The 14010-nt window shown below is 36.5% G+C and overlaps 1 protein-coding gene across 3 annotated transcripts in view; it reads right to left on the bottom strand.

Moving 5' to 3' along the window:
* Positions 1-14010, bottom strand: part of SLC9A9 (solute carrier family 9 member A9) — a 219139-nt gene that overhangs the window by 62156 nt on the left and 142973 nt on the right. Inside the window, exon 13 of one of the 3 annotated variants that reach the window (XR_014587992.1) lies at positions 10811-10897. The exons of the other annotated variants lie outside the window; for them this stretch is intronic. The gene's annotated coding sequence lies outside the window, so the exon portion shown is untranslated. The remainder of the gene's footprint in view (positions 1-10810; positions 10898-14010) is intronic. 3 annotated transcript variants of the gene reach the window in all.

Here is a 14010-nt window from a genome sequence, read left to right as displayed (position 1 = left end):
TAAAAAAAACAAAAACAACAAAAAACAACATGGTAATGGTCTGATGTATAAGAGAGCTTTAAGGATAGAAATTTTTCTCTTGTGCCACTCATTTCCTACTAGGTGAACAATGCAGAGGAGCTGACAAAACATTAAGATCACTTTTCAAATCAAGAAGTTCAAGTTATTACAAACACCAAGACTGTTAAACTGCTGCTACTTGTAACAGCTGAGATTTGGTCTTCACTTTAGCTTTGATTCATATCTGGTAAAAGACAACCAAGTCAACCAAGGAGGAACTGGCGTTTAAGAGGGATATGGAGGAGATGGCAGGACTGAGGAGTTTCTTGACTATGCTGCATCACAGATGGCTTGTAGCATTTGGCAGGGCTTTGTTTGGCACACAGAGTACAAGGGAGCAAACCAGAGGGCCAAGGAGGTTGCAGTGGGTGATATGCAAGATGTTGAGAACCTGGAAAGCACTTTACTTATATGGACAGGGAAAAAAAATTTGCATTATTAAAGTGACATGATGGAAGAATTGGCATACTTTGAGTCCAGCTGATGCTCAGAACTGAAGACAAATGCAACTGAGAGATGTTATGAGCTGAACAACAGAGGAAGGCTTGTGCTGATGTTCACACCAAGGAAGGAAAAAGCAGAGAGCGGTCACTGGAATCTGAAGTCCACAGCTAGCAAACAGCATGTCTCACAAGCTCCCACATATTACCAGTTCCACTCAGCTAACGCGGAATTACTGACATGAAGAAAATGTATTAATTCCCCAGATACTCATTTAAGGTCACTGTGCTGTTTTTCTGACAATCCAACTTCTTGAGTATGTTTTTGCTTCCAGTAATATATTTTACACAAACATATTAAAACAATATATTTTAAAATCATATTTAATATTAACAATTACATACTCAACATTCTTTCCTCTAAATATTATGCGTAAACTTTTCAGTCAGAGACAATGACAGGAACTACATGCAAAGTAGTAATTTTTTATATGTAAATACTAGATGGAAGAGTTGAAAGGAGGTTTGTTTCTGTCACAGCTTTTGAGTTTCAACAAAGCTGTGTCCTCCAGGCACAAGTATTTCTATCTTTTTATTAAAAATAATGATCCTGATACTGACTCAACAAGGAGACAATGAACAGCTGTTTCTTTTCCTTTTTGTCCCGTTCTTTAAATTGCTAGAACAAGTTTCTGATGGCACTAACCTATTTGTTAGTTTAGAGTAAAAGCAAATTAAGTTTTTTCCATTTCATTAGAACAGAAACATTTACATGGGAAAAGAAACATACATGAAGGTTTAACCACCTGACACTGGATTTGTAGAGAAGCATGGTATTTAGGGCCTTCTCTGTGTCAGCATTGTGCAAAGCAGGCCCTGCAGTGCAGAGTGTATGGCTTGGTGGCAGCAGGATAGGAAGGCTGCTACAGCCGGAGGTGCAACTGTCCCAGACTCAAAAAGCAGGTCAGAACCAGAAAGAAAAATCGAGTCTCCTAAACCCAATTGTACATCCACTTATTAGACTGTGCTTGTTCACTGGATGTGTTCACCGACATTACTTGGCCAATGCAGAAAAACACCAGCAGTACAATAGTTAAGGGACTGCACAGTTCTGGGAAAAAAAACCAAAACAGAGCATTTACGAATGATAGGTACAGCTGAAAGGCTACAGCACAAACTTCCCCACACTCTCTTCTTAATGAGCTTGACTTGACCTCAAAGAATCAGTCTCCTGGGACAGAAGTAATTTAGCCTTCGTGCAGTTCTGAACTTGCTGGAGTTGAGAAACTGCCAGTTCTGACTGATTGTGTGTGTTGGAGTTGTGATGCGTTTATTACAGAATGAGCTAAGACAACAGCAAGCATTTCACCCGAGACTAAAAGAACTGTAAGCACGAATGCAAAAAAGGCTAGACAGTGGGACCAACAGGAACCGGTTTCTGGCTGCTATACTATTTCAGCAACAGTGATATAACTGCTAACTAATCGGGAACAACAGGAATCCACTGGCACAGAAAAAATCTAGGCTTAAAGAGTTTTGTAGAATTTGTTTTTTCCTCTGGTATGCTTAAGCTTCTCTGCATGTACAATGTTGAGTTCTTCTGCCTATACAGATAACTAGTGCTTCTGCCTTGTTTGTTCTGTACACAATAGATTATTATAATATAGCACAGATGAAGATATTCAAATGAAATCTTAGCAGGAGTATTGCAATATAAAGCCAGAAAAAACAGCAATAAGTATGTAATGAAATCACACTTCTGTCTTAGATTTTTCACATATGAAAAAGGAAAGGAATGCCACAGAGCTACAGCTGATGCTTTCTTTTTGGTCTGTTCTCTGCTGCTATCTAAAACAGGCATGGATGCCATCGTCCTTCTTCTAATGGAAGAGTATCTCATTCTCAGATAACACTGTCTTATCTACTGAAGTCCCTTGGGAAAAGGACCAGATCTTACTTTGCATTCTATGAGAGAGTCTCTTAATGTATTAGAATTAAAAAAAAAAAAAAATAATAATTTGAATGCTAGCAATTTTATTAAGTATACACTAAGCAGACTCAGTTCAGTCAGTTCTGAAATTAAGGCTAATTATTTCATATCTAGACATAGGCTTGGAAGCCTAACATCAGGCACCTAGTATTGAAAACCATAGTCTGCTATAATTAACTCTGATATAGCTGATATGAACTAGAGTGCTATTTTTAAATTGCAAATATTGAAAAAACAAAGCATAGCAAATTGCATGAGACAGTCAAGACAACTGAAATTAAGCAGTTATGTGCTTCAAATTTACATCCTTGACCTCCTCAGAAGACCTGCAGCATCTAATGCTCTTATCACTAGAATCTGTAAACTTGAAATTTGTCTCAATTACTATGAAGATCTCTAAGAAATATTCAACTCTTAATGTTGTTACAAGCATCGTTTCCTATTTAACATTCTCAATTTTCAATTTCTGTGAGAAGATTTAATGGATGAAGAGAAAAATATTTTCTGAACTTAGTATCATTTTTCCTTCCTTGCTGTCAATTATGTTCCTTTTCTCCTGTCATCTTGTCTTATTGCTTGAATTCTCCCTGTTCCATCCTTCTGTCTCATTTCCTGATTGTGCTCTATTCCTTGTTCATTTCTTCTTGACTCTTCTAAAAACTGTTGCTATTATTTCTACCTTTCTGTTTTGTACCTTTTTATTCTCTGTTTTAAGCATTTTGGATAACCTCTTAACAAATCTATTTGGATTGATTATAGAGTAGATGGCTTTTTCTTTGGTATAAAACGGCAGCTAAGAAAAAAATCTGACTTATTGAAATATTGGTATCACTGTGATCTTTACCTTTTTTTTTCTTTTTTTTTTTTTTTTAGTGAAAACATTGCTGAAGACAATTCTTGGTGTAACATTCATTGTTCACCATGATCTGTATCTTTAGAAGACAAAGAAGCAAAGCAAAATCCTTTGTTTACAGCACTTAATAGAAAAGATGCTAGGCAGATTATTTCTTTTAGTATTTAATACTACGTAGTCTTCAAAGGTATTAAATATGACTGGAATATTTTGCACGTCACAGGTGCAAACATCTGTGAAACAGGCCTATCTATTCAAATACGGAACTTATGTCAGCTGCTGGTTGTGATAAGAGATGTGGTTTGATGCAGGATGGTGGCATAGACAATTTGGTGCACTTTGAGAGCAACGCAAATTAAAATTAATCTAGTTTACTTAAAACAGCCTCTGCAAGCTCTGCTTCCCCTCCCTTCTGTCCCACTGGAGAAATCTCTTCACACCCTCTCTGTTCTGGCTTGGACTCCTTCTCCAGCCCAGAACCAGCTGAGATTACTTTGGCTGCAAACCCATACATAGCTTGGTTTTGCAATAGCATAAAGTGATTTATTCCTATGTTGTGAGAACGTGAAATATGGCATTTTACTGAATAGATTTCTCAGCATCAGCTTATGATGGGTAGCTTTAGATAAAGTAGGAGGCCAGCAGGACTGGTTGAAGGCAGCTGTAGGAAAAAGCAAGTTTTCTTTCCGTAGCAAAAACTTCCTTCTGGTGGTATCTGCTTCTTCCTGTGTTTGTTGAACCCTTTCTGGTTTGGAGCTGTGATATTGACAAATAGCATGAGGATTTGTGAATTTAGATTGTGCTTATTCTAGCTGTTGCTAATCATAGAAAAACTATTTTTTTTCCTACTATATGAACTATATGAATCAGATTGTACGAAGGGAGAATTAGGTTAAAAGAAAACCAAATAAATCAAACCACTTTTTTTTTTTTTTTTTTTTTGGGTGGGGGGATTTTGAAGAATCTATTGGTAAGCTTTTTCATTTTTTTACAGGCTTTCCTTTTAAATTTTATTAAAATATTTTAAGGATATTTTTGCTGAAATGTACACATCCCAAGGAGAATCTAGGTTTTAGTTAAACCAATGTTGTTGTTTTTTCCATAGAACAAAATGCAGTGATGACTTTTTAAACAGATCTTTATTGCAGTGCAGTTTACCTCCTGTAAATATTTTGGTAGGCTTTAGTAATGTCTTAGATATGAAGGAATTAAAAATCCTGAAAGCTGGTCTATGTTGTTCGTTCTGTCTTCCTATAATGGCCAGATCAAAACCTGGATTTAGACATTGTTCAGAGTTGCTGTATTCAAAACCTGGAGCTGAAGCTTGTGACTGCAGCCAGTTTCTAGCAATTAGGCCAGAGCGTTGCTAGGAATTGCGCTGGCCTGCAGAAGGACTCTTTGCACTTGTTGGGATTTAAATCCCCATGTGCTATGAAGTGCATCATTTTTTTAGCAACAGTCAGAATGCTTTTGATTATAAGAAGAGGATTTTGTCACTGAATACAAAGCAGTCAATAACATCTTTTATTATGTGGTTTGAAATGAAAATGGATGGAAAGATAAATCCCAAATTGTCAGGGGAACCAGGAGTAAGAAATACAAAACCAGTCTATAGGAATACTGAGTAGTAAATTACTATTCTGACACTACAAAATTTTCATTCTCCCATTTAAATCACCACCAAGTCAACACTGTAGGATTATATCTCTGCTTTCTGCAGTAAAGCAAAAAAAAAAAAAAAAAGGGGGGGCAGAAACACTTGTGTTCTCATAAAGATCTAGGCACCGTAGAGCAGAACTTGGGAAGTTTTTGGTGTCTATACCTACAGGTATGATTCTCAGCCCTCCCTCATTTTAGGTGCCAGAAAATCTCTAAATAGAGACATTTCTCTGACATTTGAATTCTGAGTATTGAAATTCTATTTTTTGGCCTGTCTAAGCTTTCTGTATTTACAGCCCAGTGCCTAGTTCATGCAAGTTGAATCATGTGTGCAGTCCCAGCTAGTCTGGTTTGCACCTACAGTGTACTCACAGAGGTGAGCAGTGCTCCAGATGAAGCAGCCAAGACTGTTTTTAGTTGAAAACATGACAGCAAGGAGTTGATTCCATGCCCTTTTTATTTAATGACTAATGTATTAGAGCATCCTACAAGGAACTGGGAAGCCTGCTCTCATCAATAACCTGAACTGAGGTGATTCCACACTGCAGCTCCTGGAAGCACCATAAATACTGGCCTGGAAATGATATGGAGGGTGGCAATATACCCTGTCCTGCTGAGGTTGTCATGTTGTACCAAACATCATTCAGCTTCAAGCACTGATGAAGCCATGAGAAACTTTTTTTTTTTTAATTTTATGTATATTATTTAATGTGGTTTATGATAGAGATCTATTTTATAGATCTGTCAGATACGGGTCAGAATTAGCAATAGCTCCTTTACTTCTTTTTTTAGATTAGAAGGGAAAAGAAAGCAATTCAAGAAGTGAAAAGTCTGGCAACTGCTTCTGACCTCTTGCTATAAAATGGGGATAATGCTTCTTCTGCACTGGTGCTCATCTGTCTTGTGTATTTAGATTGTAAGTGCATATCCTACAAATATATTATGCATTTGTACAAGGTCTACCTTAGGAGAGCTATGATTTTGTTTAGTGTCTTAGGAGTGCTGCTGTAAAATAATTAATAACAATATTGGCTTCTTTCCCAAACTGTCAAAACTTTTACTGAAAGAAGTAACCTTCTTGATGCAATTGCCTCAACCTTCCACAGGCTGTCAATGCAGCTAAAATGGTCTGTAAGCCTCAGTTTCTATCACAAAACCTGCATATACCAGGAAGGGTTTTTTGAATAAGTGATTTATAACCCAATTTTCAAAGATGGTCATTAAACAGCATTTGCAAGAGAAGTCTTGAATATTTTTGCATGAATAAATCTGAAGCTTGTGGCTATCCATCATGAGCATATTGAATTCAGTACAGAATTATTAACTGTGAAGTCTAGAAACATGAGCAAAATCCAAAAAAAGATTGTTTCACCATCTCTAATAAATCATTACAATTGAAATTAAAAAACCTTCAGAATAAATAATGATTGCTCAGGCCATGATTCTTGTCCACATGGCAGTAAGTGTGATGCGTATTCCTAACAAACTGACACCTAAAATGTGCTTTTCCTTATGGATTGCTATTAGTTGCTTTATATTGCTGCTGTTGTGGACTGATGCCCTCAGAAATACCTGCTTTTTATAGTACAATGTTTTGATTGACATAAACTTCTTGGAGAATTATGGCATGAGAATAGGTCTTCAAAGTTCAGCTCAAGCTGATTTTGTTAATAATTGAGAACACTTTAGCTTAAGTTTAAGGCAAGAAAAATCACTTGTGTCTCACAGCAGAAACAACAAATCAGTTTAATTTCATGCTGAGAAGGATTAAAATAGATTATCAGCTAAATGATTCTAAATGGCTGTGACAGCTGTTTGTCATGTGGCTAATGCCGTCTATCTTATATATATATCACAGAGCAAAGAGTATCATTTTAAATCTGTAGAATCATGTGAATGAGATGTGTGCTATAGTTTGATTTTTTAACTTCTAATTTCATAAAGTTGGTATGATAATTTGTTGGGAAAAGGTAGTGCAAAACATTGCTCCTACAGACAAGGCCCATGGACCATTTTTGGGGGACAGACAACTATTTGGTTGCAGAGTTGGCAATTAAACTAAATTAATGTACAGACGTAACTGTATAGATGCCTTCCAAGTAAAGAAAGGCTGCAGCACATGAAGGTAATGCATAAATGCAACTAGAAGAGAATGTCAAATTAAGGAACTGCAAAGCTCTGTAACAGAGATCCACAAGTTATACTCTTTAGATGTGATGTTACGTATTGAAAGGATTGAGAAATTGTGGATAATACCACTGCATAAAATTTTATAAATCACTTCCCTACAGCTGTGCAGCTTTGTGAAGTAAAACACTAAAATTTAAAAATAGATGATGGTTTACATTTACATCATGCTTTTATGCAGATAGTAACCAGAAAGATGAACTGGATCTTCAGATATCTAGTATCTCATTCACTGTTCTGTTAATCCTGCTATATCTTGATGTCAGTGGAGGGACTAAAATAGTTTGGTCACTACGAAGTAATGTAAGGTACATCTGTGTGGCAGAATGCGCTATTAGATGTCTTATAATCACGACAGCATGGCATTCCAGCTCATGAGAAGCAGTGATTTATGTCCCTATAATGCTTCTGGCACACAAAGTAGGTTATGAACGTCATTGTTCTATGTGGACATAGTTGCAGTGAGGAATCGAGCCTCCTACTCAAAAATACAAACCACAGCAGACTAAATTGAGCATCATTTTAACTACTGTGGAATTTCTGGAAATCATCATTTGTAGTATTATCAGTGCATGTAATACAATTGGTATAAAATAAGCGTGAGGATTGGCAGCAACTAAAATAATTTGAACTTAGTTCTGCGTGGTTACACCATAAGAGCTGGAGCTTGTTTTCAGATTAAGGGGAAGATCGTTGCAGTAGATTCTGTCTAGAATAAGAGATGTTAGATTGTTCATTACACTGTGACATATGGGCTGCTCATTACACCACAGATTACCAAATCTTAGCTGACACAGGAAATACAAGTTATGTATTTATCTCCACAATTTATCTGCAGCAATTTCATGAATTACATTGAATTCAATGTCAAAACAGAGAAAAACAGCAGCTACTAACTGCTAAATCCACTCTGCACACTTACTTAGCCATAATGGTACACTACCTACAGCTAAGCAGATCTTTGTAACTGGTAAATTTGCTGTTTTAGAAGATGCCATAAACTCTGTATGACTGAAGCTGCTTTTAAATCTTGATGGGGATCATTCCTGTACTTTGGTACATTGATTTGGTACATCATTCCTGTACTTTGGTTTTAAATTTTGATGGGATCATTCCTGTTCTTTGATAGATGCTTTAACTATATTTGAGTTAAATAACATTTAGGAACATCTATGTCGATTGGTCATCACCTTTGAAATGAATAAGCATGCTTCAAAATTGCTGCAAGTCAGTTGAGGACTTTCATTTCCAGGCAGTGGGCTACATCTGATTCTCACTTTGAAGCTTGCTTCTGAAAAAAAGTAGGGTAAGGCCATTTTACATTTGTGTGTACGTGTGTGCAGACTTTAGGAGTCCATGCTCATACTTGCATTCTGCCTCTCATACAAAGTGACTCTGTGACAAACTAGGTATCTCTAGAATGGTTAGTTCTAGAGTTCTAGTTTCTCTAGGTTATTTTCTTGGCCTTGTCCAATTAAATATCTTGAATACTACACTTGTGGCCTTTAGGCGGTGAAACCCACAGACCCTTGGCAGCAATGTTAAAAAAGATCATCCACTTGGTGCATAAGTTGATTGAAACTATCTTGATTCTGTGAAAGACAGTGACTGAACAGTGTTAGAGAACATAAGAACAAACAAAAAAATCTGGCCACAGGAAACAACTCAAACATGCAATAGCAAAAGATATTTTCCATGGGAAGGATAAATTTAATCATTAGAAATCATGTTTTATCATTAGTAAGCAAGAATGCTCTACAGACACCTATATATATATATATATGATATGATTAATCATATCATATGGTCATATGAATCATATTCGTTCATATGACCATATCATATAAAGATATGATATACTTACGATCCTATGAACATCATTAAAACTTTGACCCTGAAGGAGCAGCTGTAACAGTATGGCTGTATTCAGATTAGAACTTTAGATATATAGGTACATCTGTACTTGTGTCTCAGTAGGTGTGTGTCAATCGGAAACACAATAGATTATAATTTACTAAACAACAAAATATATGAAAGTCCTAGGCCCTTAATTTTATACTTGCTCTGTAATCTATCTTCTCTTGTGCCTTGTGCAATATGTAGCATGAATGGTTTAAAGTCTCTAAAAACTTTCTCTGCAATTCTTTCCTCTTTGCCATAAGTAGTAGTCCATGACTTCTGTTGCAGCTGCTTGTCACTTTATTGTCCCCGCTTAGAAGTCATACCACATCAGTACTTTCAGTATGGTTGCTGAATGTTGCAGAACCCTGTACCACTTTGTAGTATCACATTCTGCAAATAAAGGGGTGTTTTCTGTACCGAGGTCTTTTCTGTGAAAGTCTCCTTCACTTTACATGTTTTTTGCCTTTTTTTTTTTTGCTTTATTTTTGGTATTCTTATTTATATATGCTTATAGTCATGTTGTTCCTGTGCCTTTCATTGCACTGCAGTATGTGGTAGAGCTATCACTTTACATTTTGCCATTTACAGCTCTGCTTCGCCAAGTAACGATTCACTTACATGTTTTATTTTTCTACTCTAGCCTTAGGGAGAAGAAAAGCATTTCATAAAATGTTATATTTAGTAGTCTGAATTGAGATTCATACCCTTTGTTTGTGTGGAAAACACCACCACCACTCTTTTCCCCCCTTTATATTCTTATCTGGAAACCATATCTTCCAGTTGGGACTGTTTATCTAGGAACCAGACAAAGTCCAGATCCCTCTGTCAGCTGGGCAAAACTTTGTTCTGCTCCCTCATCATTAATATGGATGGGACTGGATGTAGTGTGCCTGTGTGTCAGCCATTCCCCCCCACAAGAAGAGCAGTTTTTCTTCATCCTTCCTTTTTCTAAAATGCCCCCTGTGTTTTTTGTATAGATTTTGAATTGCAGTTTTGGGGGGAAGGGGCACAAGGTGCTGCTCAGCAGGCACCTAACCCCTCCTTGTTCAAGGCGAAGTCCCTAGTGTCACTTCAAAAGGAGGAAAACTAGACCAGCTCTGATTGTGCCTAAAGAGCCTTTTCTTAGGTGGCATTTTTTGCCATCTATCAGCATTCCTGAGCTATTTGGGATTGTGATGGTCATTTTAGTATTCCACTTAGCATCGTACTGGCATCACCCACCTAACGCATGGCTCAGTAGCACGTGAATGGCGATTCCCAGTATTGCAATCAGTTGCTGTTTTCTCAGTGAAAGCAATAGATTGTTTCATGCAACTGATTTATGTAAAAAACAAACAAACTATAGAGGAAGGTGACTACTTCATTGCCTGCTTTTTAAGTATTTAAATCTGCTTATAAGCTAGTAGAAATGGTAATATTAAATTGTGCTACAAAGTTATTAAAATAAGGTTTGTTCCAAAGTAGAAGAAATCTGTTCAGATTCAATCAAGATATAGGCATCTCTGGAGAAAAATGTGGTTAGAAGGTCACATCATTCCGGAATACTACATCGTGATTAGAGACACTGAACAGTAAAAACATGAAAAATAATGTAACTTGGATAAGTCTTTAAAACTGCAAGAGAAGCTTAGATATGATGAACATGCATGGTAGTAGCTGGGATATACAGTGCAACTACAACTTTCTCAATAGAACCATATTTTGCTAGTTAATTCTCACCTGAGTGTTATGTCTCAGATGAAAGATGAGACTCCAAGAATAAGAAAATCCCTTGTTATCATATGGTAGCATTGGTGCAGCATTGACCTAGGAGAAAGGACGGGATTTGGTATCTCTTTAGGTGGTAATGAGGTGGTTCTTTGGAGTGCCAACCCAGTAAACCCCAACAAAGCTGAGCTTTTGAAATATTACTGGGTCAAAGCACACGAGTGACTGATGCCTTCCATCCAAACTCTTTTTCCTGTAACTATTGTGGGGAAAAAAAAAAAGAAAGTGTCTCGATTTACCTCACCTTAAGCTAAATGATCTTGTATTTTTAATACTATCTACTGGGACTGATATCAGCCAACCTGTGTTAAGAACAAGTGATCATGGAGAGATAAGGGTCTACTCTCGTGATGCCAGGTGCATTTTTCCTTTAACTTAAGATGTTACAAAGTGGAGAGATACGGACGTATAAATGCATTTCTGTGTCATCCTATTTCAAGAGGCAATGCACAAACCACAGCGTTACACAGTATTGATCAGCCTCCACGTGCTTTAAGAAACTCAGTGTTATCATACCTATCCCCATGCTGTGAGCAAGTCTGTAGATCAAATGCCCTGCACACAATTCTCAAATTAAAAAAATCCTTGGAATATTATTAAAAATGCATTTTCAGCTAATACAAAGAGAAAGAAACATCACTACATTACAAGAAGTATCTCTTTTTTGTTGTTTTTTGTTTTTTTTTTCTGTTTTTTTTTTGCATATAGCAAATATCCTGATTGCTACTTTTATGAACTCTTGGAGAGAATAAAGCTTTCAAAAAAAAAAAAAAAAGTCAGGAATTAGGCCATTTTGTTGGCATCTCACTTAGACTACTAATGAGCTTTGCCAGCAAGGAAAAATGAGAACTGATTCTACAAAAGATCTGTACGAGCAAAAGAAACTGTACTCAGATGTATTTTGACAATTTCCTGCAGATGAAGCTAGTTAATTCTTGGCTCAGAAATAACAGTTCTCTCCAGTGAATTATGTCAATGATTTTTAGAGCAGTAAAATGTTTATTCTCTGAATCACTTTAGGTGTCTGTTCCTTTATTTTCCTTGAACATAAACAGCACAGCTTTGGAAAGAAGCCAGGCCATTGTAGATGCATTACATTACTGTTAATGTGATTAACCCAAAGTAAAACATTAAATGCTCCTGAGGCATTTGTCTAAATAATGAGATGACCAACTCTGAGTTCCCTGGGCTCACAGCATGGGGAGACATATGCCATGTACTTAATCTTTCATATTGACATTTGAGATTTATCACCTAAAGCTGGCACTATGGGCAAGTCTACACATAGCTATTGTCAATAAATGCCGGCCAAGCTAAATGTATGCCTCAACCAAAAAGTACTGTGGAAATGCTGCTGGCTTTGCTGATGAGATATGGTGACTAGTTACCTTGCATGAAAGCTGTCACTGTCACCGATCTTTCTGTTGCTCACTTCACAAGCAGTTTGGAAATTAGCTGTATTGCTTAAGTTCATAGTTAATTCCCAGTTTAAAATATGTTAACCTAAACACTGTCTGAAATGCTCAGACAACTAGTACATGATAGTAAGAACTTGTAAAGATTCATTGACCCAAGACTGTATAAAATAAATGCATGGTATATTGGAGAATGTACTTGCAAAGATATGCTGTGCAGTTGTTTTATCAAAGGGCAAATCAACATGATATTTCTGAATTCCTGAAATGGTTTTAACCATGCGTGCACAATAGCTTTGAGACTCGAGGCTACTACATGTAGCAGACAGTGCAGCTGGTAATCTGAGTACGCATCGATATGGTTTCTGCATGCTTCCATTGTCTAAGAGTAAATATTGTAGGGCAGTGAGTGTTCAGTTGGCTGTAACGTAGTCATATAAGCATAGACAAATAATTATGAAATTAAAAATGCACATTATTATATGAACGACCAGTTGCACACATTAAATTTTGCCTATTCAGGGCTTTCACCTTTTCACATCTTAAAGTACAGGTCAAACTTTATAAGGGAAGAACCTAGGGAAAAGTGTCAGACTGAATAAAAGACTGTGTGCTTGAATGGAAGAGTTTTGCATAAATTTTAGTTGTCTGATGTGTGTGGTGTCAACAATTATTACCCTTTCAGTTTTAATGGCAGAGAAATACCTCTGCACATTGGTGTACAAACACTCTTTAAAGCTGCTCTAAGGATAAACAATAGTAGGATAAACAATAGTGTCATTTGTGAAGACAATGTTCTAAAATACTGCTTAATGTAAAATTTAACTTTTCACTTCTTTTACCACGGTTTGCTTCTCAACAACAAAGAGTAATAAAATGACTTAAAAAAAAAGTCACTTTAATTTTTTTACTCTACTATTCTAACAAAGAATGCTACATCACATACTCCTGACACCATAAATTTCAGTTAACCTGTAATAGTCTTTTTGACAGAGTGACTCTTTGCAAGTGCTGGAAAGGCGTGCTCCCCTTCATGATGTAGTATTCATCTCATTCCATGTCATTTTTAATTATTGAATTGTTTTATTCCAATATGATCTTGATCTGATGTTTCACTGTTCAGTTTAGGGTAGATTTTAGCTTTTAGATTTTAAATTTGCTTTTGCAACATAGTCCTATCTTCAGAAACTTGACTATGCTCACCAATTTCAGGCAATGCCCTTAGCTCTCATGTGGCTGTTTCATATAATATTTAGGTCATTCATAGAAAACCACACTGTCTCTAAAATAGATCCTGATCTGTAGTCACACTGTTTGCAATACTGGACAATGCAAAAGCTACTATTAATATAAATGCATGTGTGTTAATATTTGTAGACTTTCCAAGTCTTTGTACTACAGTTTCCAGAGGGGGAAAAATGTTTTTAAGTGTTGTTGGCACATTTAGACCAGATGTCACCCATAGTAGTTTAAGTTTTGCTAATTACAAGGTAATAGTGGAGTAGTATATAGCTTTGATAAAATATTCTTTTTTTTTTTTTTTTTTTCAATTACTCTCACACTGTCAAAGTACTCTTGCATTCTCAAATATGTCTGGCTTGAGAATAAATTCATTCTCATGGAGAGAGTAGAAGCTTAAGAAGAACATGGTACCAGACCTGCGCTTCTGGGCCATTCCTTATGTTGCTGAAATTGAGCTGATGTACATACATTTGCATTATGGCATGTTTTAGAAGC

Source organism: Anser anser, assembly GCF_964211835.1.
Source record: "Anser anser genome assembly, chromosome: 9".
Lineage (NCBI taxonomy): Eukaryota > Metazoa > Chordata > Aves > Anseriformes > Anatidae > Anser > Anser anser.
This window is presented reverse-complemented; position numbering and strand designations above follow the sequence as displayed.